Below are 5,618 nucleotides of genomic sequence, written 5' to 3'. Positions count from 1 at the left end.
AACCTTGCATATGTTAATTATGCATTGTCCTTATCAACTGAGCTAAGCTCACGCGGACATTCAAAAAGTGAGCTAGTGCACCATAAAGTTTTTTATTGAAATATCCAATTAACTATAATTTTCATTTTGATCAAAAAATTTGTTCCAGTCAAAATTCACATCCTCATAACCATAAATCGATAAATCAGTCCATGAGTTAAACTAGAACAACAAAAATGAAGAGATCAAATAGTTAATAAACCCAACTGATTCATCCACATTGATGTAAATACACAAAAAAGAAATCAACATCAAGAAGAGATCAACAATCCTTGTTGTCAATACTCAAAGTTAAATAAATCAGATGGAAAGAAGTCATACTCTTAATCCACATTGATGTAAATAAGTAAACTTCTTTTTCAGAATATAAACTATTCAGAAAATCAACTTCCTAAAAAAAATCACTTCTTTTTCTTGAGTTGTTTGACTTTGGCATTAGGTTGGTCTTTGGATTTGCGTTTCCTGGTGAGAGCGAACTCACCAAACTTATGACCCACTTTTCCCTCGGTGATCTTACAACGAATGAAGGTTTTCCCGTTGTAAATCTTGACATGGGAATCAACAAATTCCGGCAAGATAGTAGATCTCCGTGACCAAATGGATTTGTTCTTCAGAAGTTCTGGATTCGTTTTCATCTTGTACAGGAATGCATCTATAAAAGCCGGTTTGCGCGACACAAGAGGAGGTGATGATGTCAGCTTCTTAGCAACAGCATTTACAGTGTCACCGGCGATTCCAATAAACTGCTTGTTCAGAACCCTAAGCATATCTGTAGGCCTCATTCTTCCTATTCAAACACAATTCAATCAAATTAAAAGTTGTAAAACTAAACTTCGGAAAATCAAACCAAAATGAGGTTACTATATGGAGCATATGGGACAAGGAGATTGCAGCATTTCATTTATGAATTACTACTTAGTGGCATAACTAAAACACACACACACAGAAACACTTCACTCATACCAAAACAACAGTACAAAATTATAATCCTTGCATCTTGAAAGAGTCAAACACAAATTGGCAGCTACAGGTATGAACACCATCTCTGAAACCATATGAACATTCATGCTAATTTTGATTCAAAATATAGACTAAAACATCCCTTACAACAGGCAAAACTATGATGTGAATCGCGGCGATTTAGCGCGCAGTTGCCGAATCATGGTGTTGAGTGGAGCTGTGCTCTGCTGCGGCGTTGCCTTTTGCAGGGACGGCTATCGTGGCCGCAAATTGTGCTGGAATCGCATTATGCAGCAAATCGTGCTGAAACTATACAACTTGAAGTAATGTCGGAAAAGAAAACTATGCAACTTGAAGTATATTTTAAAAGCAAAATACTTTAACAATCTAACTATAATTCATAACTAAATGCTAAAGGCAGGCTATTGATTACGAGACAATCAGCTAATAACTCAAGTACATATATTCCCCTTTCGTTCAACCCACCCTGATAGCCTTCCAATTCACAAATACCTAGCACGCACATAAATGTAAATCACTAAAAACAATTGCACTACGTCAAGTTGAAATTATTCAATTGGGTGGTGAGTACATACTTAATTTAAATACAACAATCTTTCTAAACTGGGTATTAACCGATATTTGAAATGCAATAGAAATACAAATTGAAATGATAATTTCTTAAATATATAAAATAATACACATATGCATCCAATAAATATACTTTTTACATGTTGAAGTATGATACATTAACATGTTGAAGTATGATACATTAACACCAAATCAAGTAAATACATATTCAATTATGTATACACGAGAATATATTTTTAAATTTGATACAAAACATGATTTAAAGATAGCTATTTAGATTAATTGATAAGCCAGCAAAAAGGAATATGATATTGGCAGGCAATAATATCTTATATATGTAACAGTTCTACTCTTCTCACCAACCACAATGCAAAAAATAGTAACATGAAATGAAATTGTTTAAACCCAGTCTCTTTTCTTAGATTAATAAAGAGCAAATGAATCCAGCAAGGTTAAAATCTGGAAGGAACAAGTGATACCAACCATTCAAAGATCCGAATAACCTAATTGATTTACAAGATAGAATGCCACCCCATGCTTCGACCATAACAGTGTAACACTGCAAGCCCTTTTCCTCCAACACAACCTCTACTTATAAGCAAAAGCATTCACCAATATACTTCACTAGCTGCGTAATGCAGCACCACCCCAACAGAAACAAAGGGAAAAAGGAAGTATGAGACAGAAAACAACCAACACTAATACTAACTAGCACCCCGAGGCTACAACCTTATGATAGAGCTTATGACGAATAGCATCCCTGCATCCTTTTGTGCTAAAGCAATTGCAGAATGTACACTTGCATTGTCAATTAAATATACTTCTTTCTTGATCTACATTACCGCAAAAAAAAAAACATGCCACTAAGACCGTCAATAAAGCACACAAAAACTAAAACTGTACCTCACCGAACCCACGGACCCACAGCCAACAACACAGAGGAAACCCAAATTCCACTCTCAGCAAGAACACCTATCACAAACGCTGCTATAATCGAAAAAGATTCTAAGTCACTCCATTTAGACCTACGTACACTTCTGCAGAATCACACTTCAAATGCAGCAAGCCCGAAACAAGCAAGAGGGTTTGCAAACCATTGCCCTAAAGAAGCTATTTTTTATTGAAAGAACAAGTGACATGAATGACACTGTTTAAACCGGTCCTCTCCTTTTGGTCAAGGAGATAAGGACTACTATAATGAAAGTTTTTGAAATTGTTTTGTCCATTGTTTAACATGCATGTTTCTTTCACCAAATACGCTAACATGTACGAAATATGTGCAGGGGACCTTCAAAAAATCCCATCATATCATAGTTCCGGACTGGACCAAGCCCAACCCACTTAGGCAATGGGTTTCCAACCAGAAAGCAACCCACTACAGATCATGTCATGGGGACACCCTATAGGTGCAACCAAGTAGGTCCGAGGACACAATCATAGCATGATATTTCAACTTCTGGCTCCAAGGACATCGTTCCAATTAGGATTTCTACCTTATAAAACCCAAATTCCTCTCTTTATAAGCTAACTCAAGACTCAAGTCCAAATACACATTCTCTACACCCTAAAGCCTCACACTCACACCCATCACTTGCTCAATCGTCGAAGTGTTTGCAGGTACATCACTCCTATGTCTCTAACAACTTAACAGTCTCTCAGGCAGGCAGCTGACCTAGGTCCACTCGGGATCAAATTATATATACTATCATTCCCAAAACCTACTAGTTAATTAATACAATGAAGCCAAACCCAATGTTAAAGCCTAACACTGATTTTAAAAAACCAAATCAAGTAAATACGTATATGCAGAACATAAACATAAGTGCACTAAAACAGAAACATATGGTAATAAAAACAATGGTAAAAAAAATCACAACAATAGAAAGGGCGTGAATCTATCTAATTGAGGAAGCAGTGATGTGAAGAAATCGCTTACCTTTGTGGGCCTGCGCGAGTGATAAGGAGAACGGCGAGACCAAGATTATGGAGAGGACCAAACCTTTATGAGTTTCATTGTTTTAAGAGGATCAAGTAATTTAATAATATATTCAACAATTAAATTCAATATCAATGATAGTACAAATTATAAAAGCTATTAATATTAAATAATTCGAATAGAAATATTGTTCCTCACATTGCAACAATTCCGGAAGAAAAAAAAAATCCTAAATTGGCAGAGATATTGCATAATACATGTAACAAGGGTTTTAACCTCGAACACTTCACTTATTCATCTTGAAAATGTAAATTTCTAGACACTAGACTACTTAAAAAAAAATCGATATGAGGACAAAAAATGACTAATAAAATAATTTTTTAAGGGTAATAAAAGAAATATTTCTTTGTAAAAAAAAAAAAGAAATATTTGTTTGATGTGTTTTTAATTTTAATATATTCAATGATCAATGTGACAAAGAGTTACCCTTGTGAGGATCAATATGGTGGTATGTCGGTTAAAAAAAATGGTGGCGTGTCAAAATATCATAAATAATTTCAAAAATATACGTATAAACTTTGAACATTCCTAATTAATTACACAACACATTTTATATTATTGCTAGCGGAAAGACGAACACATCGTTGTTTTGTTTTAGTGCTTAATTGTGTATATAGAGATATTATTTGTCCATATACTATGATAAAATATTTTTGAAAAATAAGATTAAAATAAGCTTCAATATTGTTTCTATTATAGTGGGGTTCGTATTGTAATAGAATTTGACTATTTTTTATTAATAATTTAATAATGTTATAAAAAAGATAAAGTAGTAAATAAAATAGTTCAAATGAAGGGTAAAAAGCAAACAAATAAAAGTCAATCCAAGTTGATGTATATTCTTTACGTATTATTCTAAATAATATAGAAAAAATGTCAGTATTGGTTTACTTTGTAAGTAATTAACCGACATTCTACGTAGACATAGGTTCATCTTTCACTGCCGTTGTGACTGCTTTCTTTGTAGAAGTACATTTGTCAATTTGTCTTGAAGTTTGTCCTAACACCTAATGAGTCTCATAATCCAACTCATCTAAATATTTTATATCGCTTAGCACACATTGTTTACATATATAAAGAGATATCAATTTTAACATATATTATGATAAAAAAAATTGACATATAAGATGAAAATAAGCTTTAATGGTGTTCATATTATAGTGGGGGTTCATGTTTTGATGGGATTTGACTATTTTTTTAATTAATAAGTTAAATAGTATTATAAAAAAGATAAAGTAGTAAATAAAATAGTTTAAATTGAGTGTAAAAACAAAACGAATAAACGCCAACCTAAATTGATATATATCATCTTTTTTTTTTTGGGTACAATATATCAATGTTGGTTTACTATTGTTATAAATAATATAGAAAAATATCAATGTTGGTTTACTATGTAAGGAATTAACGCATATTCTCCATATATGTGGGTTCATCTTCCGTTGTCCCGTGACTATCATTTTAGTGGATGATTTGTAAATATATATGTAAAGAATTAGCTCATATTCTACATATACATAGGTTCATCTTCCGTTGTCCCCGTGACCATCATTTTAGTGGATGATTTGTAAATATACATGTCAATGTTCCTTGAGTTTACCCTAATGCTTAATGAGTCCCATAATCCAATTCATCTAAACTTTTATATATTGAAAATATTATAATATATTTTTATTTTTTTGAATGGCAAAATATTATAATATATAAAATTAAGATAATTGTATATCTTCAAGCAAATCTAAGAAAGGGGTAGGAAATATTAAGCAGTCTAACAATTTCATTGCCCAAAAAGAAGTGATATTTTACCCTTTTGTCAAAAAAAAAAAAGTGTATTGCACCAAAAAAAACAGAAGAGTTGGTTTAAAAAAAAAATACAAAAGATTGCAAAAACAATTCCACAGCCGGGAATCGAACCCGGAATTCATAAACTTTGAATTTGCCTGATGTGCTACTGTGGAGGCTGTGATATGCTTTCGCCAATAACCAACATATACAATGTTTGGTCAGTTAATTTTTTTCTTCTAGCCATTATTGT

At 32.7% G+C, this 5,618-nt stretch overlaps 1 pseudogene across 1 annotated transcript; it reads right to left on the bottom strand.

Moving 5' to 3' along the window:
* Window positions 1-216: 216 nt before the first annotated feature.
* LOC146924351 (small ribosomal subunit protein uS19m pseudogene) lies at window positions 217-3,665 on the bottom strand (annotated as a pseudogene). Its single transcript, XR_015010103.1, has 2 exons — window positions 3,527-3,665; window positions 217-826 (listed from the first exon to the last, which is right to left on the bottom strand). The product of XR_015010103.1 is annotated as a small ribosomal subunit protein uS19m pseudogene (transcript).
* Window positions 3,666-5,618: the final 1,953 nt, after the last annotated feature.

The sequence above is a fragment of the Medicago sativa genome, chromosome 5 (assembly GCF_051527215.1).
Source record: "Medicago sativa cultivar Bolivia chromosome 5, Bolivia_mono, whole genome shotgun sequence".
Taxonomy (NCBI): domain Eukaryota; kingdom Viridiplantae; phylum Streptophyta; class Magnoliopsida; order Fabales; family Fabaceae; genus Medicago; species Medicago sativa.
This window is presented reverse-complemented; position numbering and strand designations above follow the sequence as displayed.